The following is a 27,928-nucleotide window of genomic DNA, read 5'->3' on the forward strand; positions in this document are numbered from 1 at the left end:
CATAAACACATTACCATATATTGTTGTCCACCAACTAGTCACTTGATATAATCTTCGTGGTTCCTGGGAAGAAAAGTTCTACTGGAAAACAGGAGTATTTTTCTTTTTTATTATTATTCTTGTAAAGAATTGGAATAAAATCTATGAAAAAGTGGGGGGAATGCAAAACTGTAAAATTTGGGTCACATAAAAATGCAGACCTAGAATTACTTTTTGTATACAAACTAGTCATTATAATTTAAGGAAATTAAGATAATGTATAATTGTAGGTATAGCTTAAATTCTTAAGCTGATTTGATTGTCAACTAAAAAAGTAACTCATTGAGATTTGTAAACGTTTTAACATCTGTTTCATGATTTAACTGTCAAACAAAATTATCCTAACAAGACTGGGCTACCTACAGAAGCCCACCAGTTAGTTTTCTTGTTTCAGGACCTTAAAATCACAGCATATAACTGAAACTTTAGACACCACCCTACTGCAACACTTGCCTGATAGATAGGAGTAATATCCCTAACATATATTCTCATTTTTTAAAAGGCACTAATTAATGACAGAGCATTTTCTTTATAGAATTTTCTATACATTCTAATGATGCAAACAGGAAGAAAAAAGAAGTGGTTATTTATTCTGTGCCTACAACCATGTAGACCAAGTATTATTGCAGGTGCTTTATCTTTTCAGATGATTTATTCTGTTTTTTTTTTTTACTTTACTTTTTAATTTTTAAGACAGGGTCTCGTTATGTCACTAAGTTGCTAAGGCTCTGAGCTCAAACATGTGATCCTATTGCCTCAGTCTTACAGAGGGCAGGGATTATAGGCATGCATCAGTATACCTGGCTAGATAATGTAATGTAATGTAATGTTGTTTTTCCAGTGAATTACTCTGAGTTTCATACTATAGATGAAATAAACAAACAGTTAAAATACAGACTACCAGAACTTATACTGAAAAATTATTAAAAGTTACTGTTACACAAATATTTCAGATAGAAATATTTTAAAGATAATGCTATAAAAACTGACAAAAACAGTAGATATTGAGTAGCCCATAATACTAAAATTTACTGACAATAATCTATATTTTTAATAGTACAAAAAAACCAACAGTTTTCTTAAAAATATTTTAAGTAAATAATGACAAGTGCACAATATATTAGTTCATTTGGCTAAATTTGAAAATTATGCAACATTAACCATTGGGAAAATGTAGTTATGGTTTTTCCCATTTAATCTAAACAATACTGTTCAACAATTATATATATACAAGATTAAACAGTATAATGTAATGATTTGGCACTATTTCTGTCTTATGTGTATATTAGAAAACATGTTTGAATGCTCTTTGTGAAAATGGATGTCTAGTGATATTTTGCACTAGCATTTCTGCTGAGATTTGAAGTGATGAGTGATGAGTAAGTAATGTAAAGAGAAGAATGTTTAAGCTGCTCTCATACAATAGGATACTTTATAGCCATTAAAATGTAGTTTTTGAATAAAATTAAGTGGTATGAGACAATGCTCTTGACAGTGGCAAATTTTAAACAGCAGGAAACAAAACATAACTATGCATATAAATCATAACTTCAAAGTTATAAAAAGTAAAACAACAAAAATAAACTCAAATACATAGGGAAAAACAAAAAATAGCACTGCTTCATGAAACATATAGTTTAATGTAGGCATTTCTGTTTTTAGAATTTTTCTCATCTTATCCCATCTTATAATTAATTTGTATATTTGTTTTTATTTCTTATTAGAACATAGTTCTTTGAGGTCAGTGAACAGTCCTTAGTTACAATTGCAGAGTCCTTTGCAGTATTTTGCATTTATAATTTTTGCTGGATTAAAGTGAATAATGTGTAAAGTAGTTTATAATTTCATTTTGGGAATAGTCTTTATATTTTTTAATTGTGCTTCTGTATTTTTGAAATCACATTCACCGTGTTAAATAGTCCAAGCACATTCAGACATGATTCCATCTTAATGAATTTCCTAAAGCTTCAATAATTTATTTTTTCTTAAATGGTTTATCTCCTAATAAAAATTCTACTCCATTGGAAAATGTATATTTCATATTTTGTTAAAAAGAATGAGATAATGAGATGTCTAGCAAGTCAGTTTGGACATTTACATTGCATTCGATAAAAATATGTCAGATGTGAATACAAATGGTTTATAAATTTTCTAAAATGTCTCTATATATTATAGATCTTGTACCTTTTCCATGAAAATGTTGATTTTTTTCACTGGAAAAACTGACAGCTTTTAATAGGCACATTTTGAAACTTTAAAAGACTTCATTTTACTGAAAATTTAAGGGAGATTCTCAAGAGGATATGAGTGGAAAAAATGAAGTAGAAAATCATCAGCACTATGAAGCAAGGAACACTGATAGAGCAAGCAGAGATTTAAAATTGAATAATTCCAATTTTAGAATATAAAAAAAGAAAATAATATAAACAACTTACTGTATTCCTACTATCTGGCAATGAACTGGACACTTTGCATACATTATCTTACAGAATTGTTATACATGAGGTATGATCACCTCCATTTTACAGATAAGGAAATAGAAATGTATAAACAAAAATAGTTCACAAGAAGACACAGCTATTATGTAGTACCTTCTAACACTGCTGTCTAATTAAATAAAGCTGTTTTCTCCAATGCCGTTATGTCCCTTGGGAAAGAAAAGTTGGAGGCAGAGCTAGGTGAAGGACAATGGAACAAGTTTCAGACTAAGCTGCAGTTATGTAATTCAAGTGGCAGGAGATTCTTGAAGACCACAATTCTGCTTCAAGCATTGAGAAGAGGTCTCAGGAACAGATCCTGGATGGGCTGGAGCTTGCTCAGCCAGATGCATCTCTGCAAACTGACCTTCACCTCTCATTAAACACCACTCAGGAGGGAGCGTTGATTGACTTGAATGTCACTCACCCTTGATTAGCAGTGAGCTCATAGATGGTGCCAGAAAGAGAATCAAGTGGGCATCAAACCAACTTCCAGGAGAATGGTCATTTGTGAAATGCAAATTAAAACAACACTGAGATTCCATCTCACTCCAGAAAGAATGGCTGCTGTCAAGAAAGCAACCAATAACATACGGTGGTGGGGCTGTGGGGAAAAAGGAACCCTTCTCCACTGTGGTGGGAGTGTAGACTGGTGCAATCACTGTAGAAATCAGTGTGGGGATTTCTCAAAAAATTAAAATTAGGGGTTCCATTTGACACAGCTATTCCTCCTCTTTGTATCTTCCTGAAAGAATTAAAAGCATCATACCACAGTGATATATACACACCCATGTTTATAGCAGCACACTTTGTAATAGCTAAATCTTGGAAACAGCCCAAATGCCCATTAACTGATGAGTGGATAAAGAAGATTTTTTTTTATACAACAGAATACTACTCTGCCACAAAGAAGGATGAGCTTCAGAAATTTATAGCTAAATGGATGGACCTTGAGACCATACTCTAAGTGAAATAAATTAGACACACATGTTTGACTGCCATGTTGTTTCTCTGGTGTGAGAAACTGAAAGTGAAAATAAGGACTAAAATTAGAGATTGGCTCACTAGTGTCCAAAAGTTGTGGGTTTCTTCCTATTCTGGGCAAGGAGAAGAGGTCATCCCTATGTCGAGACTGAATGAATGTTTGAGACCTTTCCTAAGGGGAAAGACATCTTTGGAATGGTATTTCCTAAATCATGGGCAGGAATCCACTTGGATGACTAGATGGGGGATGTGTCTAAGAATGGCACCTTTGAAATATTGGTGGTCTCAGCATCTGTTATCCACTCAAAGGCCTGCATTTTTTTTTTTTTTAACATCCATTTAATCTGGCAGTCTGAACCCTTTTCCCGATCTGACTTTCATGCTCTGAGAAAATATCCCACAGGACTGGGCCCTCCTAAACCCTCCATCTTCCTTCTAATCTATGTAAATTCCTGTGGTGGCTATATTATGTAAAATACAGTACAGGGCCATGGATTTAGCTCAGTGGTTCCACCACCTGCCTCACAAGCTCAAAGTCCCGAGTTCGATCCCTGGTACCAAAAAAAAGAAAAAACCATACAGTACAAATTTATAGTACATAGTTTCTATTAAATGTTAAAGAAAACATAAAAAAAGAAGATAGATAAATAAATAGGAAGTAGGAAGAAGTTCTAATAATTCCCCAAATTATATATTCTGTGGTTTCAAAAATATTTAAATATATATGCTAATTTGTTTCATTTATACAGCTAGGTCCTCTTTGTTCACTGAAAAGAAAGTTTTGAGCTATTATCCATTTATTCCTTTTGTGTAACAGTATTTTTTGTCTATGACTTGTACTCTAACATTTTGGCCATTCTTTTAAGATTATGGTACACACTGTACTAACTAATGTTATTCTTTAATTTGTTATGAAATTTTGCTTTATTTTTTCATAGAAGACTGTTTTTAACAATATTTTCTTTATTAGTATCTACTTGTATCACATTGAAATAAAAATAAAATAAAATTTTTTAAAAATCTGTATATATGATAATTAACTTTATAATGTCTTAAAGATAAATAAATGAATTGGATGCTGGAAAAATAAAAGGGGGGTGGAGGAAGGGGGAAAAAGAATTGAATTGTGTTATGTACATGTACAATTCTTACAGTGATTATAATCATTATTTACTGCAAACATGTACCAATAACAGTTAAAAATAAGACAGAAGGATTTTGATAAACAGAATAATAGCACAAAAAAAATCAAAAGTAATACACACTGAGCACCATGAGCCAGCTAAAAAATCTAGGATCTTTACATGTATTAATTCATTTAATCTTCAAATAACATTATACAAGAAATACTATTACTTTTCCTATTTCCCAGATAAGGAAAATGCTACATAGCAGATAAGAAGTAGAGCTGAGACTTGAATCTAGGCAGACTGATTTGAGTAATTGCTTTTAATGACTGTGTGTTCTCAGGGATTTTTGAGGGACACATTTTCCCACGTGGGCTGCTCCTTCTGCTTCAATATGTTTTAGACATTGTCCATGCACTAGTTCTTCCTTTCTTTTTTTCATTCCTTCCTTCCTAATTCTTGTGTGGAGTTGGTATATGTACATGACCATTTTAATTCTTTTTCATCCCCTTCCCCTCCATCTCTTCATTCCCTTCCCATGTGAGAAAGATCTATCTTCCTATTTCCTATTGTCTAGCTTTTATTCTGCTCTTCCTTCCTAATTTGGGTTTTTCTCTGTTAAGTTTCAGAAAGACCTGCTGTCTGCAATGAGACTGAATCTGAAGATCAACTTATGATTGTAATGTATCTCCCTATCTATAAACATAGTTTTTTTTAAAGTCACTTTAAAACTGTTATTCCCAGATACCTGTAGTAGCTACAAGTACTGTACAGTACAATACACTATAGCATCAGTAGATACTGATTGACACTTTATGATCTTTTTTTGTTCATACCAGGGATCAAGCTCAGAACCTTACATTTGTGAGGCAGACGGTGGCACCACTGCACTAAATCCCCAGCCCTACATTTTAAAAATTATATATTTAGTTTATATTTGATGTTTATAGCAACATTATTACAGCCCCCAATTAATATTAATAAGCAGTACATTGGTGAAATTGGGTGTTTCATGTAGAAAATAAATTTCTCTATCAACAAGTAACATTTTTTTCCCATCATTTTCTCCTATCCTTGTGAATTTATAATTCTTTTTCTTGTCCTACTCTGCTAGGTAGGATATCTATTATGATAAGTAAAATGAGCTGTGGGTTTCCTGGTTTCTGATTTTAAAGCTAATTCTTCCAATATGTTAGCATTAAATATAAGTTTTGTTCCATGGTTTGGTAAATAACTGTTACAGTTTATATCTAGATCCCCCTGCCCCTGAAAAGCTTCATGTACATGTAGGCAGGGCTTTAGAAAGGTGAATGAATAATGGAGTTGCTATAACTAAGCGGGATGCTAGGAAGTGGGACGTGGTCAGATGCAGTGGGCCGCTGGGAACACAACCTGGAAGGGTTTATCTCCCTACCTGGCTCCTTTCCTCTGCTTTCTGGTCACCATGATGTGAGCCACTTTCCTCTGCCAGTTCCTTTCACCATGCCTTCCTGCTCTGGAGTCAGCCAACTATGGACTAAATACATGAACCAAAATAAACCTCTTTTTCTATAAGTTGTAGGTGTCGAGTGTTGTGTCTCAATGATGAGGATGTAATTAGGACAATAACTTTTATCAGGTAAAAGAGGTTGCTAATGTGCTAGTAGTTTTTTTCCTTTTTCTAAAAAAAGATCCATAAGATTATGGAATAAATCTTTCTTCATACACTGAGATGGTTATGTAGTTTTTCTCCTTCTAGTCAGCTAATGTCATAAATTATATACATAGGGTTATCTAACATTAAATCAAACTGTCATTCCTGGAATAAAATCAATTTGGACTTGAACAACCCTAGATGCAGTTTGTTGTAAGAACCATACATCTATGTTTATGAGTGAGATTCACCTACACTTTCCCATCTTTGTCTGGTTTTGAAGTTACACTAACTTCATAAAATGAAATGGGCCAGGTTCACGCTTTAATTTTCTAGAAGAGCTTAGTATAAAACTTTGAGGTCTGATAGAACATTCCAAAAATTTCAGTTGGACCTACTGCTGTCTTTAAGAGAAGATAAAGCTGTTGGATCAATATTTTTCATGCTATAGGAAAACTTGAATTGTTTTTCTTCTTGAGGCAATTTTGGTTGCTTGTACTTTTCTAATAATGTCAAACTACACAATTAAGTTTCGGGACATTAGAAAACAATATCACTAAAAACACAAGACTTAGAAATTCAAAATAAAAACTGCAGCAATAGTAAAAGACATAAACCAATTTTTACCTCACCACAATTCTACGTAGGGTGACAACAACCTACATATCTTAAAAGCCTTTTATAAGTATAATCTTATAATTGAAGAATCTATGAAAATACCAAAGTATTGTTAATATGTCAAGTTTCTTATACTCTGTTAATATTTCATACATATGAAGTATTTGTTCTTACTAGGGTGGTAACTACTTTTATTTTTATGAGCAGATATTAAATACAAAATTTTCATATATGTGTATAATATGCTTTGATCACCTCTTCTCCCCCATTACCCTAACTTACCCTCCCTCATTATCACTGATCTCCTCCTCTTTTCTAATAGTTTGCTTTCCACTTTCATGCAGTGCTCCCTACCCTTAGATTTCACATGAGAGAAAACATGTGATTCCTGTCTTTCTGTGTCTGTCTTACATCACTTAACATCAAGTCCTCCAGTTCTACTCATTTGCCTGCAAATGTCATGATTTTGTTCTTTTTTTTAATGCCTGGATAATTCTCCTCTGTGTGTATGTACCATTTTTTCTTTATCCATTCACCTACTGATGGTCACTTAAGGTGATTCCATAACTTGGCTATTGGAAATAGTGCAATAATAAACATGGTTATGTAGGTATCTATAGCATGCTTACTTTGATGCCGTCAGGTACTATATATACCAAGAAATTGTATAGTTAAATCATATGGTAGTTTAATTTTTATGGTAACTACTTTTGAATTGTCACTTTATTAATGCTATACCCTTCCTTATATTTGACAAGTTATGACTATTTCTTAAATAATTTCTAATTTCTTTCTAATATCTTTGTGTTCATGTAAAACAACCTTTAGTTCTATTTCTTACTTCTTTCATCATTATTATTCCAACTTGAAGGTGTTTGTCAAATTGAGTAAAGCTAGCACACCAAATTCATGCCTCACTTTTAACTGAAACTGAGGAGTCAATGTATATCTATATGAATCAGATTAATAAATCTATGTGTACATGTAGACAAAGGCAGAGAGAGACAGACGGGGGGAGGAGTAGAATAAATAGACCTAAAGAACTTGAGTTATAAATTTACACAGCATCATTTCACCGCACCCCTTATTAACTTCCTCCCCATTCAAGTTTCACACTAGAGAACTGTTCTATTACCTTAGAATCATTTAAAATATTGGAAGAAGAAAATTGCTACTTGGTACATTTTCTAAAACACCATAGGGATCTGTAATATAAAAGCTGAATTTTCTAAAAGACTCTTAATACACAGTTAACATTTTCAACAAATCTATCTTTAAAAGTAATGACATCTGTTCATCTTTAAGACCAAGATAAATTCATGCAGTGATCTCTCTGTTCTGCCAAAGTTCAACCAAGCAACTTAATGACCAACCCTCAGACTACAGGGAATTTCAAAGGCAACAACTAAGTTCCAAGGACGATAATTAAATGATCTATAAAATAATTATTTTTGAAGGTATGAAGGAAAAACAGTAAAAGTTTAGAAGCCTATAAAAAAAAGAGAAATAAGATCTTTAAAGATAGGGGTAGGGGAAGGAGATAGCAATGTTTAATTGGGGAGAATGTAAAAGAATAGTAAAGAAAGACTATATGAGTCTCAAAGGCATTCACAGATGCTGCTAAAATGCATCCAACTATTTCTGAGCTGTTAGGAGTCCATGTTCAATTTTCTCATTGACATTTGAGAGGTTCCTGCAACCTTTGTCTTCATAGTTTAAGTTCAAAACAGGATGAGATGATTTCCCTGATATCAAGCCAGACAAACAACTGAACCTTGGAACCGTTATTTCTATACTTTTTTTCCACTAAAATAAGCACAATTAATAGAATATAAAGATGATACAATGAGAAGAAGGTTGTAATAGTAGAAAGTTAAAAGTAAAGCTGAGTATAAAAGAGACTAGCAAGGAGACCCACTGCCTTTTTCCAGGACTAGTGGGAAACACATGCTTAGAATAACAATAGCCTCTCCGAAGGGTTCAAGCTGTCAAACCGTTACATGCTGCAGACAGTCAAAAGTAAGCCTGCTGCAGGCCTTCCAGTTATCAAGCTCAAAACACCTCAGTGATGCCCAATAAAGCAAAAATACCAATTCCCTAAAGGTTTTCTGAATGCTTCAACTGTATTCACAATTAATTCAAATACAATTGTCACTAGTAAGGCAGAGTCCAGAGAGATCAGTTAGTAAAAAGGGACCACTTGGCAGAAATAGTAAGTTATACTCCCTTGATGGTGTTATTTTTAACTGAATACTTTAAACTCACACAGTTGAATGATGTAAGCATATATTCATTCCCAAAGTGTTTATATCATCACAATGAATTTTGTCTCAAAGATTTTTGTTCGTATTACATAAAGTATATTTAATATATTTATTTGCTGTTAAATTACTATTTCCCATGAGATCTTGACCTTGCCAATTGAATTCTTCCTTATCAAGGCATTTTTCAAATACATAAACTGCAAGGTTAGTATGGCATGAAATAAATTTTTATAGAGTAATTTCAGGTTCTTAATAATATGATTTAATAGGACTAAAATATAGTTTACTGAAAGAATAAACACACTGAAATGATTAACAATTCTCCCTAGTTCTTTATTTTCCACTAGAGAACAATATACTTTGCCCCTTTAGCAATTACTTTAAAAAGTCAAACCTGTAAAACCTGAAAGTTTCTACTAATAAGTCATTTTTTCACTCACTGATTTATAACACAGCTAAAAAGTAAAAGACATAGTAAGTCATATGATTATATTTTTATCTTCACTTGTGCATATTACTAACTAATGAATACCCAATTTGGAAGAAAAAATGTATTTCAGGTATATTTAGACCTTCTGAAACTGTTAGGGATTACTTAATTCTCAACACAACAAATAGTAAGTCATTCAATAAATCCTAAGTAGTTTGTGACTGAAAATAAACTACACATGTATATAAATACGAAGCAGCAGCCACTGGCAATGATAATTCATTTAAAATTCTTTGACATTATATTTAAAAGAAATAATCACTGAGAAAGGAATAGTATTTATGGTCTTGATTCTTTTTAAGTTCTTGGACATTAAGAGACTTAAATTTAACTCATAAAAATTGTTATCCAGTCTTAACTCTATTGTTACTGAATTTACTTAACATATAATTGCATAATGTGGTGGGTAACATAATCTCATAAAGTACAGTAAGTCAGTAATTATACATCCTGGTTTACATGGAATAACCCCAATTTTATGTGAGCTGCATCAGTGTAGAAGGTAAACAGTCACCATTATTCAACTACCACTTCTGGTCTTCTCCATCTGTATAACAAGCTTCCTATTCATGCCCATGAATAAGAACTTAGGGACTTTATGAAAATGGAAATAACATTTTTAACAACTGAAGCACAGAAGTGAGTCTAATTGCCCTATCCCATAGCTCCCAGTTCATCTCTCCTTAGTCTGACATAAAAGCTGAAACACTATAGTCACTTACTATATATTTCTGAACATTTCTGCTTTAGATAAATATAACAATATAAATGTCAGCTCTATCTGACATACAGATGACTAAAGACTCAAGAAAACCAATGCACATATTATAAAATCACACTTAAAGAATACTTGGCCTTCAAAAGTCATGAAAAGATAAATGAATCTTTTGTTTTTGGTAATGGGGATCCAACTCAGGACCTTGCACTTGCGAGGCAGGCGTGGTGCCACTGAGCTAAATCCCTAGTCCAAGATAAATGTATCTTACAAATGATCATATTCTACTTCTATGGCACCAAAAGTTAACTTTTACTAATGAAAAATCTCAGGGATTTTATCTATAAAATACTTAACAATTTTAAAATGTCATGGACAGCAGAGAGATTGATGGTTTCATAGTTGTAAGCAAAGGACTTTCAACCAACTACTATTCTCCTAGTAACCCACCCATTCTCCTCCTAACTCAAGGGAAGCATCCATGGGTATAAAATGGGATTCTATCCTGTCAAAAGACATTATTTTAAAGATAAGAGTTTGTCTGTGAGGAAAAATAAATTCATTACCTGACAGCAGTGAGCCAAGATTTTGTTTTAAAAGAAATTTTAATATTAACACAAAGATGATGCTAGAAATACTATACTTTAGATTATTAACTAAGAAGCCTTCATCAATAAACAAATATTTTGTTTACATTATGAATAAAAAGGCAAATAGTAAGAAAAGTTGTACAAAATGAACTTGTAAATTGTGCCATCCTGATTGGATTAAGACACTGCCAGAGAGATTGCTGGACCATGGGGGTGATATATTCATGATCCGATTGATCCACTGGTGTTCATAGCTAAGTGTGGGGACAACTGAAGGAGGTACGTCATGGAGAGTGTGGCTCTGGAAAGTATACCTCTCACTGGGGCTTTTCCCTGTGTACTGCTTCCTGGCCACCATGAACTGAGCAGCTTTATTCCACCATATCCTTCTACCATGATGTTCTGCCTCACCTCACAGCCACTGGACTGAAACCTCTGAAACTGTGATCCAAATAAACAACTTCCTTCTTTAAGATGTGAGTGTTGGGTATGTTGTCTTGAGAATGGTAGGGCTGACCAACACAGAAAATTGGTACTAAAGCTATGTGGTCATTACTGTATCTATACCTAATCATATGGTTCATAAACCTTTAGAATTAGTTTGTGGAGGGAGTTTTGAAACTTTAGAAACCAGAAAAGAGAAGTCTAAAAGGCTATAAACAGAGCTTGATGGTTAATTCTAGTCAGAGCTCAGAGGGGAACAATGCTGATAGGAATGCTGACTGTGAAGACTAGGATCAGGAGGTTTCAGATAGGTAAGAGGATGTTATTGTGAAGTGGACTAGAGGCCAGGCATGCTACACACTAACAAAAGATTGTGTACCTTTTGCCCTTGTCTTAAGACTTTGTATGAGGCAGATCCCCGTACCATCCCCACCAGCACAGAGGAGGTGAGCCAGTCCCAGCACACAAGAGGAGGCTTCAGGGCCTCCTTACCACCCCCTCCAGCACAGAGGAGGGGAGCAGCTCCCAATGGACAGGGGGAGGCTTCCAGGCCGCCATACCAAGCCTGCCAGCACAGAGGAGGTGAGCCACTCCCAGTGTACAAGAGGAGGCTTATGGGCCCTTCTACCCACTGGCCAGCACAGAGGAGGTGAGCCCCTTCCAGCACAGAAGAGGAGGCTTCCTGGGCACCGTGCCAGGCCCACAAACACAGAGGACATAAGCCGCTCCCAGCACACAAGAGGAGGCTTCAGGGCAACCTTAGCACCCCCGCCAGCACAGAGGAGGTGAGCAGCTGCTAATGCACAGGGCAAGGCTTCCAGGCCACCCACACCAATACACAGGAGGCAAGCCACTCCCAATGCACAAGAGGAGGCTTCAGGACTGCTGTACCACCCCCGCCAGCACAGAGGAGGTGAGCTGCTCCCAGCACATGAGAGGAGGGTTCTTGGCCACCATACCATGGCTGCCAACACAGAGGAGGTAAGCTGCTCCAAGCACACAAGAGGAGGCTTCTGGGTCACCTTACCACACGGCCAGCACAGAGGAGGTGAGCCACTCTCAGCGCACAGGGGGAGGCTTTCAGGCTGCCGTACCACCCCCAGCAGCACAGAGGAGATGAGCTGCTCTGAGAGCACAAGAGGAGGCTTCCGGGCCACAGTAATGCCCCCACCAGCACAGAGGAGGTGAGCTGCTCAGAGCTCATAAGAAGAGGCTTCCAGACCACGGTACCACATCCACCAGCACAGAGGAGGTGAGCCATTCCCAGTGCATAAGAGGAGGCTTCCAGGATGCTTACAACCTCCAGCAGCACAAAGGAGGTGATCTGCTCCCAGCGCACAAGAGGAGGTTTCCGGGCTGCCATACCACCCCCACCAGCACAGAGGAGGTGAGCCATGCAGGCCCCAGCACCACCCCCTGCCTCCGTTGAAATGAGAAGACATATAAACAAGTTTCAAAACCAGACTTCCAGATCACCTAAAGCAACCCCAAAGGGAAACGAGACAGAACACTGTCATACTCAACCACCTGGACTCCAGAACCAGCAACAAAAGATGATCTGGAAAAACTGAAATCAGAAATGATTTCTCACATAACAGCACAGATTGTGCCCATAGTGCAAGACACAATTAATAAATCTAGAGAGGGCACAGAAAAAAAAATACAGGAGCTGAGGAACATGATGGAATGCCAACATAGGAAACATATGGAATCCATAAAACAGATGCAAATAGATTTCCAGGAGATTAAAAACTCCATTGAAAGTCTGTGCAGCAGAATGAGCCAATGTGAAGACAGAATTTCAGATACAGAAGATAAGATTTCAATTAGGGAGCAGTAAAAGAAAAATTGCTTTAAAATCGTAAGGGACCGTGAGAAATCAAGCCAGCAGCTTCTAGACGATGCAAAGAAGAATAACATAAGACTGATTGGAGTCAAAGAAGAAACGGGAAAGAGTGCAGATGACATAAAAAACTGTTCATAGAAGTGATGGCAGAAAACTTCCCAAGCAGGCAAAAAAACCTTGTCATACAGATAGGTGAGGCATGTAGGACTCTAACTAGCCTTGATCAAAAAAAATCTACACATAGGCATATAATTGTTAAGATTCTAGAAACCCAACAGAAGAACAAAATTCTACAAGCAGTGAGAGAAAAGAAACAAATCACATATAAAGGAAAGCCCATCAGAATCACAGCAGACTTCTCAATGCAAACCCTCAAGGCAAGAAGAGCTTGGAGTGATGTATTTCAAGCCCTAAAAGAAAACAGCCTCCAACACAGATGGATATACCCTGCAAAATTATCTTTCAAAATGGATGGAGAAATAAGATACTTTCATGACAAAGAGCACCTTAGGAACTTCATGAATACCAAACCAGCACTCTGAAACATTTCAGACAATATACTCGAAAGATACAATGAGGATCACAACCCCAGGAAACCTAGCAGAATGAATCCATCTGGGCCAACAAGAAATTAAACGCAAAGGGGGAGAATCCAACGAACAAAAAAAAGTCATGATAATGATAAGTCAATATGTATAAATTATAACCATCAATGTTAATGGTCTCAATTTACCAATCAAAAGAAATAGACTGTCAGAATGGGTCAAAAGCAAGATCCAACAATATGCTACATACAGGAAACACATTTAATGCAAAAAGAAACTCATAGTCTGAAAAGTAAAGGGTGGAAAACAATACTCCATGTGACAGGAACCTGAAAAAAAAAAAAAAAGCAGGAGTAGCTATCCTCTTTACAGATCAAGTGGATTTCTAACGAAAATCTGAAACACTCTGATCCCAAGAATTCAGATAAGGGATAGTCAACTTGTATGTACAAATCTATTGTGAATATGTGTTTTCATTCCTCTCAAGTAAAAACTTAAGAACAGGACTGTTGGTTCTTAACAGTAACACAAGAAATTTCTATATTGTTTTCCAAAATGGTTTTATCATTTTACATTCACATTAGCAGTATTAGAAAGTTCTAACTGGCTCACACCTAAGCTGACATTTGTTCTTTTACAACTTTTAACTTCATTTCCCTAGTGAGTGTATATAATTCAATCTTGTTATTTATCATATGGATTAGCATTTTTCTGATTCTAATGTTGCACACCTTTCCTTGTGCTATACTGGCTATTTATCATCTTCTCATGTCTACTTTTTAATTGGGTTGTCTATTAATGAGCTGTAAGAGTTCTTTATATATTCTGGTCATAGGTTATATGCATTATAAATATGGTCTGTTTAAGGACTACTTTTCATTTTCTTAACGATGTCGCTTAAAGTTCTAAATTTTGATGGAATCTCATTTATCAATTTTTTTCTTTTATACATCATGTTTTTTATATCCTAGGAAATTCTTGCCTACCCTAAATTCATAAACATTTTCCCTTACAATTTCTTCTTAAAGTTTTATACTTTTAGGCTTTCATATTTAGGTTCATAGCTCCTTTCAAGTTATTTTTATGTATGGAAATAAAGGGTTGAGGTTATTTTTTTTATATACAGATACCAGGTGTTCTAGTGCCATTTGCTGAAAACACTATCTTTTCCTCTGCTCTTGAATAGAGTTTATGTTCTATAAAATGTTAAATAATCTTTTAAAACTCAGTGAACCATATATGTGTGGTTCTATTTCTAGGTTCTCCATTTTATTCCAATGATCTATATGTCTTTCCTTACACCAACACTGCATGGATTACTATAGCTTTAGAGGAAGTCTTAAAATTAAGTACTAAATGTCTTCCAATACTGGTTTCTTTTTCTTTATACTTTTCTAGGTCCTTTGTACTCCTACATAACTTTCAAATTCCAATTCTTCATTTATAGCAAGTAAATATAGACCTGAATTTTTATAGGTACCTTGTGTTTTCTAATCTTGCTAAATTCAAATACAAGTTCTAGGGGCTCCTAGAGATTTCTTAGAATTTTCTCTGTAGATAATCATTTCATCTACACACAAAGATTTTACTTCTACCTTGTCAATCCTATCCTAATTGTGTCATTTTATTGCCAGATTATTTTGGTTTGGGCCTATGTTTCAAAGTTTAATGGACAGATGAAGAGTAGGCATTTCTGCGCTTGTTCCCCACCTTAGGGAGAAACCATTGTATCTTCTCCATTCAAAGAAGGCATTTTTGCTGGAAGTATGGAGTACATGTCTTTGATCTGCTGAGAAGGTTCTGTTCTACTTCTAGTCTCCTAATAGCTTTTACCATGAACAGCTGTAGAATTTAGTCCAATACTTTTCCTCCAACTAGTGACAGGATCATATGGATTTTTCCTTTCCTCTGTTAAAATGATGACTTTTAGGGGTGGATCTTCCAATGCTGAACCAACACTGCCATCCCTATAATAAAACCACTTGCTACATACTGCCAGATATGACTTCTAATAGTTTGTTTTGTTAAACAAATTTCTATCTATGTTTATACTTTTTTCTTCTATTATCTTTATCCAGTTTTAGGATTAGCACAATGTTGAGTTCCTAAAATGAGGGGAGAAGTGTTCCTTCTTTTTTCTGCTTTAAATGTTTGATACAATTTACCAGTTAAAATTTATATGGGCCTGTTGTTGTTACATAGGTAGGTTTTCAAGATAGGAATATAGTTTCTTTAATAGATGCTATTCAAATTTTATATTTTCTCCAGAGTCAGTTTCATTGTCTTCCAAGGTACTTCTTAGAAGTTGTCAAATTTATTTCAAAACAGATTTTTGTAATATGATTTCTATATCCTTTTAAATTCTGTGAAATCTGTGGTAATGTCTTCTAGATCTTGATACTGTAATTTAAAAATGTATAATTGATATTGTGTAATAGGAAGAAAATGTCTAAAGGAATAGGGGAAGTGGGAGAGGTAGGGGAAAGGAAAGAAGGGAAAAGAAAAAATATGAGAAAAGGAAATAAATGGAAACAAAGTCTTTGCAAATAGGGAAGGGTGAGCAGGGGAAAGGGAAAAAAGTAAGAACCAAGATATTCATGTAAAGGTACAAGATCCCAGTGATGAATGTAACTACATTTTGTACCTAAAATGTACCAATAAACTTAATGGGAAAAAAAAGATTTAGTATGAAGTTGAATTTAAAGGTGGTGGACTAACTATTCTGGCAAAGGTAATTTTAAGGCTGCCCAATGTTCAAGCTGTGGCATCCGTACTGCTGGCTGCTTTTAGCCAGATTTACAGTGAAAACTGGGAGCAAAAAGTAGAGCAGAAAGATTTGAAAAAGTTAAATACGGGCCAGAAAAGAAGCATGAATAAAGGTGGAGACAAAGAAGTATGGCTGCTGAAGCGATCAGTGCCATTACAAAGAGGCCAATGGCCAAGTGTGGTGGTGCATGCTTGTAGCCCCACCACTTGGAATGCTAAGGCAGGAGGATTGCTTTAAGTTTGAGGCCAGCCTGGGCTACATAATGAGTTCAAGGCTAGCCTGAACTACATAGTGAGACTCTCAAAAAAAAAAGTTAAAATGAGGACAAGTCCTTTGAGCGAGAGATAAAAAAGAAAGGTGCCTTGAGGATATCTCAGTATTCAAAGGAGCAAAAATATAAACTTTTCATTTGGAAGAAATCCCTTAGGCCCTTTGCTTGAGAAGGTCACCAAAAGAATTAGTTACCTGGGATTTATTTCACTTTGGTCAGCCATCCAGATATTCAAAAGTCACTGCAACCATGGTCCAAGGGGTCCTGACTACTGTTAAAGCTGGTAGCAGAACTTAGTGTCATCCACTTGATACTGGTGTTATTTGCATGAAGAATGGAAGAGTTATGGGCAAAGGCCTGGGAAGTCAAGTAATGTGCCCTTGAAAGGTAGATGCATGAAGCTATGGGAATGAAGTTGAAACTTTAGTGGAGACCCCAGGAAGTGGAAGCTGCAAGGAATATGGATCATATGCAAGAAAAGCTGCCAGGAAACCAGCAAAGTTAGCCCAAGAAAGAGGCCATGTGGCTGCCATCAACCCTTTAGAACTCACATCTCACCCCTTGTGCCCTGGAAGCTAGACATGGAGCTACAAAATTTAACGTTTGTATCACTGGGTTTCAGTTCGGTTTTGTCCTTGATTCTTTTCTACCTCCTTATTCCTCCCTTTTGGAATGGGAGTGTTTGCCCTATGCCATTGTATATGGGGAATATGTAACTTGCTTTTTGAATTTTACAGAGATTCACAACTAAGAGTTTACTTTGAGTCTAGGAGGATACTTTGGACTTGAACTTTTGTGCAATCTTGAAACTGTTTAGATTTTGAGGAAGGGATTATTATGTTTTCATTTATGCAAGATAATTATATCACATTAGAAAGAATTATTAATTTGTCACTGTGTTTACCTGGGGATTAAATATAGAGTAAGGAGATGTGATAAGGTGTCAAATTGACAAGGGCTGGAATTGTGCCAATTAATCTTGTCAGTTTTGACTGGATTACGAGACTTTTGGAGGTGTGACTGGATCATGGGGGTGCTGTAATCATTGGTGGATTAATCCACTGATATTCATAACTAAATATGTTAGGAGGTAGTGTTGACTTGGAGGAGGTGGACTGCTGGATGAGTGCCTTTGGAGGGTATAACTGGCTGGTGCTATTCCTCTGTGCACTGTTTTCTGGCTGCCATGAACAGAGCTGCTTTGTCCACTATCCTTCCACCATGATGTTACGTCTCACTTCAGACTGATGGGAATATGACCAGCTACCATGGACTGAAACCTCTGAAATTCTGAGCCAAATACTTAAATTGCATGTTTGGGTATTTTGTCCCAGTAACGGGATGGCTGACCAATCCATAAGTATTTAGCAAATTTCCTCAAACAGGATAACCAACATTTCAAAACAAGACTTCTCTTCCTTTTTTGTTGAAGGTATTAGTTCTCAAGAAAAAAACCAAATCTTTCTTAGTCTTAGGAGAATTTATTTTAAAAATTCTTTATAGATCTCCATCAGTTGTTTTTTTTTTCTTTCAAATTTAGAGTAGAATGTATTTCTTGAATTTTTTTTCATACTAATCCAATTAGTTTTAACTCTGGCATCCTTGTACTAAATTAACAGTACAGGCAGAAAAGTTTCACATATCATTCAGATTCAAATATACCATTTAAGAAACCATCTGGAAAAATTTTAATTTATACATTACTTAAGAAGAAAAGGCAAGGCAGGAAGAATCAACCTCTCTTACTATACAAACACACTTTCACACACACAAACATATATACATATACACCATTCATACTGAGAGATGACTGACTTTAAAAGATTTTTTAAAAATGATAATATGTATTCAATACCATTTAATTTGTAAAAAAAATGAGTATTATCTTCGATCCATGGGGAGGGTGCTTCCCTTGATCCAATCTCTGTCTTTAACTTCCATCCAGTGTCATAGAATACCTCTATTTCTTGACTAGTAGGATGGAGAAAGCTCTCCTAAGCTCAAACTACCCAAAATAATACTTAGTCTATCCATGGTCAGAGGAGATTTTTTTTTTTCTTTTTGGTGCAAAGATTCATATATTTGCTGAGGCTGGGATGGAGGAACCTGTCAAGAAAGACAGAAACAAAGAAAGGCAAAAAGACAATAAGGCAGGCAGAAAGCAAGGAGAGAGAAAAGACTGGTTTCTTCAAATGGCCAAAAAGCTAGCCAAGTGCTATGTTCACTAACAGGAGGACTTAGCTTTACCCATGTTCCCAAGATTCACTATAAATATAAGTCCTACTTTTGTAACGTATTTGGGTCCTACTAAAATGAATATTGCATGTAATATATTAAGTAAATTATTAGTTGAATATATAATTTAATATTTCATCATAGTAGAAGAGTATTATATCAATATTTGTGCTGTATTTCATTATTTTAATGAATTTGTTATTTTTGGAATTGCTACATGGAAGCTGGTTTTAATAAAATGTATAGGATTGTTTGATGTTGGAATATAACTCATAACATACTTTAAGATGGTCTGCTATGCACACTTGGGTAGAAATCTTATCCATATAAGTTCATGGGTAAAAAATAGACCATAAATTGAATGTCATAGTCCTGAGGAAAGAGAACCTACAATAATGATTTGAAAAGATGAGACTAACTTTCAATTTCTCTAACTGGTAATGGACTTAGTGACTGGTATTAAAAATAAGGACTAGCAGAACAAAAGAGAAAAATCACATTACAAACAAAAGGACAAGCCATCTCAGGGAAAAGAAGATTACCATATTACTCATTATTTAAGCATTCTGTAACATAAATATGTATTATATACAATTGATATTTGAAGCTGGGAATTTAAAGTTGATCTAGCTTTCTCTCTCGATCATACTCTTCTGGCTCGAAATCCATTCTGGCCCTGGAGCCGGAGAGGCAAAGCCACTGTCTGCCTGATGCTGGCCCTTCCGTTCTGCCCTCCCACGCCCATCGCCTGTGCACCTGCCCAGTGGCCCCTACTGCCTAGGATCTGATCTTTAAAAAAAATAGCTGTGGACAGAGGAGGCTTCTGGGCAGACATGCCACCGCTCCCAGTGTGTAGGAGGCTTCCAGGTTGACCTGCCACCACTCCCAGTTCTGAGGAGGAGGCTTCTGAGTCAATGGACCAATGCTCTTAGCACAGAGGAGGTGAGCTGCACAGGTGCCAGCAGCACCCCCCCACACACACAGAAATGAGAAGAGAAATAAATGAGCCTCAAAACCAGACTTGCAGATCACCTACAGCATTCCTAAGGGAAACGAGATGGAACACTCTGAGACTCAACCACCTGGACTCCCTGACCTGGCAATGAAAGGGGACCTGGAAAAAATGAAATCAGAAATAATTTCTCGGATACAGCAGAGATTGTGTCCATAGTGCAAGAAATGTTTAATAAATCTAGAGAGGAGCTGAGGAACCTGAGGAAATCCCAACATAGGAAACAAATGGAATCCATAAAACAGATGCAAACCGATTTCCAGGAGGAAATCCCTACATAGGAAACAAATGGAATCCATAAAACAGATGCAAACAGATTTCCAGGAGATTAAAAACTCCACTGAAAGTCTACGCAGCAGAATGGAGCCAATGTGAGGACAGAGTTTCAGATATAGAAGACAAGGTTGCAATTAGTAACCAAAAAAAAAAAAAAATTGCTTTAAAATTGTAAGGGAACACAAGAAATCAATCCAGGAGCTGGTAGATGATGCAAAGAAGAATAACATAAGAATGATTGGAATCAATGAAGAAACAGGAGAGAATGCAGATGACATAAAAAAAAAAAAAAACTTCACAAAAGTGATGGCAGAAAACTTCCCAAGCAGGGGAAAAGAACTTGATATACAGAAAAGTGAGGTATACAGGACTCCAACTAACCATGAACAAAAAAAATTTACACATAGGCAAATAATAGGTAAGATTCCAGAAAGCCAACAGAAGAACAAAATTCTACAAGCAGTTAAAGAAAAGAAACAAATCATATACAAAGGAAAACCCATCAGAATCACAGCACACTTCTCAATGCAAACCCTGAAGGCAAGAAGAGATTGGAGTGACATATTCCAAGCCCTAAAGGAAAACAGCCTCCAACACAGATTGATGTACCTGCAAAACTATCTTTCAAAGCTGTTGGAGAAATAAGATACTTTCATGACAAAGAGCACCTTAGGAACTTCATGAATACCAAATTAGCACTCCAAAACATTTTAGACAATATCCTAGGAAAAGACAATGAGGATCACAAACCCAGGAAGCCCAGCAGAATGAATCCATTGGGCACGACAAGAAATTAAACTCAAATGGGGAGAATCCAACAAAAAGAAAAAGTCATGACAAGGATAAGTCAATAGGTATCAGTTATAACAATTAATGTTAATGGTCTCAATTCACCAATCAAAAGAAATAGACTGGCAAGGGCCAGGGATTTACCTTAGTGATTCTGCCGCCTGCCTTACAAGCACAAGGTCCTGAGTTTGATCCCCAGAACAACAACAAAAAAAGAAATAGACTGGCAGAATGGGTCAAGAAGCACGATCGAACAATATGCCTCATACAAGGAACACACTTAATGCAAAAAAAATTCACAGACTGAAAGTTAAAGGGTGAAAAGCAATACTCCATGTGACAGGAACCCCCAAAAAAACAGGAGTAGCTATCCTCTTTTCAGATCAAGTGGATTTGAAACCAACATTCACTAAAAGAGACAAAGAAGGACACCACATCCTTGTAAAGGGAATAATCCAAGAGGAAGAGATGACAATCATAAATATATATGCACCAAACACTAGTGCCCTCAACTATATAAAACAAATACTAACAGACATGAAAAAACAAATGAGCACTAATACAATAGTAGTGGAGGACCTCAATACCCCACTGTCACAAATAGATAGATCAACTAGAAAAAAAATAAGCAACGAAGTACTAGAAATCAAATTCTTGAACAAATGAACTTAACAGATTTTTACAGAGTGTTCCACCTCACACAATCAGAATACACATTCGTTTCAGCTGCACATAGTTGTTCTGCAAAATAGACCACATACTCACTCACAGAACATATTTAAGTAAGTGTAAAGGAATTGAAGTTATCCCCTGTATGTTATCAGACCATAGGGCAATGAAATTGGAGATCAATAGCAAAAGAAACTGCAAGAATTTCAGAAACACATGGAAATTGAGCAACACACAATTCTGAATAAACAATGGGTCAGAGAGGAAATTAAAAAAGCAATCAGACAGTTCCCACAATTAAGTGACAATAACAATACAACATATCAGAATCTATGGGACACAATGACAGCAGTCTTATGAGGGAAATTCATAGCAGTGAATACTCATATTAGGAAAACAGAGCAAGCCCAATTAAACAACCTGATGCTGAACTTCAAGCTTCTAGAAAAAGAACAGCAGGACAAACCCAAAGCTCATATAAGGGAGGAAATTATAAAGATCAGAAGAGAAATCAATGCAATGGAGACTAAGAGAATGATACAAAAATTAATGAAGCCAAGAGTTGGTTCTTCGAAAGAATCAACAAAATTAACAAACCCTTAGCCAACCTTATCAGAAAAAGGAAAGAAAAGGCCCAAATCCATGCAATTAGGAATGAAAAGGGTGAAATTACAATGGACCCAGCAGAAATCCAGAAGATCATCAATACCTACTTCCAGAACCTATACGCCAATAAGATGGAAAACACAGAAGAAATGGACAGATTCCTAGATATGTATGAATCACCAAAGTTGAATGAAGAAGACCTAAAAATTCTAAACAACCCAATATCAATGAAATTGAAATGTAATTAAAAACTTACCAACTAAGAAAAGCCAGGGTCCTGATGGCTTACAGGACATTTAGAGAGGAACTACTGCCATTACTGTTTAAACTCATCAATGAAATTGAAAGGGAAGCAATACTCCCAAATTCATTCCTGGAAGCAAGCATCACGTTGATCCCCAAAGCAGAGAAAGACTCAATCAAAAGGGAGAACTATAGGATAATCTCACTAATGAACATAGATGGAAAAATCCTTAATAAGATACTGGCAAATAGAATGCATAAGATGATCAAGAAGATCATACACCCTGACCAAGTGGGATTCATCTCAGGGATGCAGGGAGGTTCAACATACACAAATCAATAAATGTAATACACTATATCAATAGAGCCAAGGACAAAAACCATATGATCTTCTCAATAGGTGCAGAAAAAGTATCTGACAAAATCCAACACATTTTTATGATAAAAACCCTATAAAAATTGGAATAGATGGTCTCTACCTCAATCTGATAAAAGCCATCTATGAAAAACCAAGAGCCGATATCATACTAAATGGACAAAAACTGAAATCCTTCACACTAAAATCAGGAACAAGACAAGGATGTCCACTATCATGACTCCTGTTCAATATAGTCTTGATAACATTACCCACAGCAATTAGACAAGAGAAAGAAATAAAAGGAATAAAGATAGGAAATGAAGAAGTCAAATTGTCATTATTTGCAGATGACATGATACTCTATATAGAAGACCCCAAGAAGTCCACCAAAAGTCTTCTACACTTCATAAGCAAATTCAGTAAAGTAGCTGGATACAAGGTCAACACACAAAAATCAATAGCTCTTCTGTACGTGAACAATAGAACTCACTCAGACAGAAATAGGGCAAACAATTCCTTTCACAATAGCATCCAAAAAACTGAAATACCTAGGAATCAACCTAACAAAAGAAATGAATGACCTCTTCTTTGAAAACTATAGCACTCTAAAAAGGGAGATTGTACAGGGTATCAGAAAATGGAAAGACATCCCCTGGTCCTGGGTAGGAAGGATCAACATAGTGAAAATGGCCATACTTCCAAAACTGCTATATAGATTCAACGCAATCCCAACTGAAGTCCCTGCAGCATACTTCACAAACCTGGAGAAAACAATCCAAAAATTCATTTGGAACAAGAAGAGAAACAAAATAGCAAAAGCAATGCTGTAACAGAGACGTGACAGGGGGTATTACAACCCCCAACTTGAAGCTATACTACGAAGCTACTGTGATAAAAATAGCATGGTACTGACAAAGAAACAGACCCGAGGATCAGTGGAATAGATTAGAAGATGCAGAAACAACTCCAGACACACTCAGGCACCTCGTCTTTGGCAAAGGAGCCAAACACCCTCACTGGAGGAAAGATAGCCTCTTTATAAATGGTGCTGGAAAAAAGAGGTTTCAACTTGCCTAAGATGAAAACTAGACCTATATCTCTCACCATGCACTAATCTAAAATCTAAATGGATGAAAGATCTAAATATTAAAAAACAGAAATGCTGAACCGGCTGGAACAGAGGTTAAGTAGAACTCTTGAACAAGACAGTGGTGTAGGAAAAGATTTTATGAACAAAACCTCAGTTGCCTGTGAACTAGCACAAACAATGAACAAGTGGGATCTCTTCTTACTAAAAATTACTTCTGCATAGCAAGGGAAACCACCAACAGTGTGAAGAGAAAACACATGATGTGGGAAAAATGGTCCTCAGACAAAGGTCTGTTATCTAGAATCTATAAAGAATTTAAAAAAATCAGACCTCTCAAATTTAAAGACCCAATCCAAAAATGGGCAACTGAAATGAACAGACATTTCTCAGACAAAGAAGTAGAAATAGCAAATAAACATATGAAAAAATGTTCCACTTCACTGGTCATTCAAGAGTCGCAAATGAAAACAATGCTGAGATTCCACCTCACAGAAGAAAGAATGGCTGCTGTCATGAAAGCAATCAATAACAAATCCTGGCAGGGCTGTGGGGAAAGAGGAATCCTGCTCCACTGCTGGTGGGAGTGTAGACTGGTGCAACCACTTTGGAAATTAGTATGCAGATACCTCAAAGAACTAGGACTGGAAGTACCATTTGACCCAGCTATTCCCCTGCTGGGTATCTTCCCCAAAGAATTAAATGAATCATACCACAGTGATATATGTGCACCCATGTTCATAGCAGCACAGTTTGTAATAGCTAAAACTTGGAAACAGCCCAAATGCCCATCAACTGGAGAGTGGATTAAAAAAATGTGTTTTTTTAAAATAAAATGGTGTACTACTCAGCCATAAAAAATGAAAAATTAGAGACATTTATAGCTAAATGGATGCACATTGAGGTGATACCCTTAAGTGAAATAAATAGGACACACATGTGTAAATACCAGTTTCTCCAGCGTGAGAAACTGAAAGTGTAAATAATGACTAAAAGGTATAACAGATAATGTGAAATAGAAAGAAAAGGGGCAAAGGGGAAGGGGAAGTGGAAGGGGTTGGGGTAGGGAATGAAGGGAATGGAATTAATATGAGAAAAGAAAAAAATGGAAACAAAGTTTTTGTAAATAGGGAGGAATGGAGGGGTTGAAAGGAGGACAGGGGAAGCTAGCAAAAATAAGAACCAAGAGAGATTATGTTGAGGTGCAAATTTCCAATGATGAATGTCATTATATTGTACACCTAAAATGTACCAATAAAATATGAAAATTTTTAAAAATTAAAAAAATTTAAAAATAAAGTTGATCCAGAAAAGAAATACAGGAATGTACTTATTAAGAAAATAAACCAATATTATTATCAAAAGATTGGAAACAATGCAGACAGTAATAATGTGGACTATGAAGTGGTTAATCGTCCAAGGCACTCTTCCAAACATAAATAAATATTTAACCTCATTATAATGAAGTTATTATAGCTTTTTTGGTTACTAATTTTGATAAAGACAAACAGATTATTTGTGTCACCTGGAATATAAAATTATCTTAAAGAGCAAATACTATTATCTAATCCTCTGAATGATCAAATCAGAAAAAAATTGACTTCAAATAGATCAAAAAGTAAAAGTAAAATCCGTTTTTTAATTTAATTGAAAAGAAAATAATCAAACATTCAACACTCCCCAATGAAATGCAAATTTTCAGACATTTCTGCAAATTAAAATGACATCTTGAGCACATACATTAATATTGATAGATCTGAAAAATGAAAATAATTATAAGCTAGATGATTTCTGGTTATAGTTTTTGTTTTCAACAGCTTGTTTTTTTGCACTATGTACTGATTATAACTCGTGTTAATTTTCACAAGTGTTTAAATTCAAATTGAGCAGAAAATTCATCAGCAGTAGTTAATTTCTATTTTAATGTCTATTTTAAACTTAACCATGTTTTGGTGAGTAGGAATTCATTCATGAACAGCAATGACCGCCCTTACACAAAACATAAAGTAATTTGATTTATAAAATTTAATTATACTAAATTACCAAAATGAAATAAGCTTTCAACATCATTAAACATTACTGCCTACTAGATGTCTGACAAACAAACTGATACTCAGTTCTCTCTTCAGGGGACACACCCAACCCTTTACTTACTAGGAACACAACACTGAAAATAAAACAAAAAACAAAAAAAACTAAAAAACATGCCTAACTTTTCCTGGCTAATTTAATATGCATCTTCATTTTGCTCTAAATTGTGCAAGGGAACCAACAGGACTGGTCAGGTCATAGATTCATTCTCTGCTATCTACCATATTCACAAAATTTTAGATAACCTTATTGTACTTTGGAAAACAAGATTTTATATGTTATATATAATATACATATGAAAACATTTCATATCAAATAAGGATTTGAAATATTTAAGTCAATAATAATTTTTTGAGAATACAACCAGATTTTCAAGGATGATGGCAATGAATAGAAACTATAGCTCTTCAGGTACTAAAATATATTTACAGGCACCAAATTAAAAAGATCCCTGCAATTTTTAAATGAAGAAAAGGAATGCTTTCCTTCAGAGATCTTATTATAGTAATTAAATGTTTGCTGAAACTTCACTGGTAAATATGTAAATACAAATATTTCACCCTTAGGCTCACTAGGAAATCAAGAAAAATACAGCTTTGCCAGTTTATTCAAAAGAAACAGTACTTTGTGGAACCCAACATAGAAACATGAGAGATAACATTACATGACATCAGGGCATACTCTGCAGGGCAGTTATCAAACACAAAACTGAAATAATTTTTATAGAAATGCTAAATAAAGGAAACATTCCAATCTAGCACTATTTGTGACGAGGAATTTCTGTACAACACAAACCAGAAAGAATATCCTCCCCTTCAAATAAATTCCCAACAACAGTGATGCTTGCAGGCAAACCATTTATGTATCAAGTGCCTACTTAATGTTAACAATGGTTCTCAGCACCTGGCTTGGAGGAGTGAGCAAGCCAGACCTGGTCCTCAAACTCAGGAAGCTTGCTTTCTATTGAGGGAAGAAGTTACTAAATATTTTTTTTTAAAGGCACATGCTAAGAGATATTTTCAAGGGCTGAGGAGAATAAGACAGAGTAATGAGATAGAGGAAGACTGGCAGTAAGGAGGTGCTCTACGTGGAGCATCCAGGAGAGCCTTTCTAGGAGGTGCTATTTCAAAACCGAGGTTACTGTAGGATCTTTTAAACAATTCCTACCTCGTGCTTTCAATGCATGATCAAGGGCTACACTTTTATTATCCTTCAGTTAATGACATTTCCACACAAATATTCTAGCAGAGCTCATTTTTCCCATCCAACTGGCAGATCTGTCAGCCTTAAGTGAAATAGACAGGAATAGTCTTGGGACATCACCAAAAGGACATAACAAAATGTACCCACGAGGCACAAAAAAGAGGAAGAGGGTGCAGAGTAGTGAATGCACCTGTGTGCTTGAGGGGGGACTGTTTCTGACTGGAAAAACATTAAGGATTACATGAGAGAATCTGGAGCACTTATCTTTATCCAGCGATATGAAATGTGGATGGTCTTTTTTCTGACTGGCTTACATTCAGAAAGTTTCCAAAAAGAATGATGGCAATTCATCATGAAGCTAATAACAAAAGATGGAAGGAAAAGTAAGCAGTGAATCCAATGTTGGTATCAATTACATGCTAATAATGTTAGTTTCAACATCACTGATGGAGTAACATGGGAAAATGAAATAATATGAATATTCCAATATAATGTGATGTTTACTTTTATAATGAGAGCAAGGAATCAAGTATCTGACATTCATATGAA

The 27,928-nt window shown here is 35.6% G+C and overlaps 1 protein-coding gene across 8 annotated transcripts in view; it reads right to left on the bottom strand.

Annotated features, from left to right (window-relative positions):
• Bckdhb (branched chain keto acid dehydrogenase E1 subunit beta) overlaps positions 1-27,928 on the bottom strand; it is a 184,869-nt gene that overhangs the window by 22,651 nt on the left and 134,290 nt on the right. For 2 of the 8 annotated variants that reach the window (XR_015441572.1, XR_015441571.1), the window contains one exon: positions 15-27,737. The exons of the other annotated variants lie outside the window; for them this stretch is intronic. The gene's annotated coding sequence lies outside the window, so the exon portion shown is untranslated. The remainder of the gene's footprint in view (positions 1-14; positions 27,738-27,928) is intronic. 8 annotated transcript variants of the gene reach the window in all.

This window comes from Heterocephalus glaber, unplaced genomic scaffold (genome assembly GCF_053883595.1).
Source record: "Heterocephalus glaber isolate CG9 unplaced genomic scaffold, H.glaber_assembly_v1.0 deba00001523, whole genome shotgun sequence".
NCBI classification, from domain to species: domain Eukaryota; kingdom Metazoa; phylum Chordata; class Mammalia; order Rodentia; family Bathyergidae; genus Heterocephalus; species Heterocephalus glaber.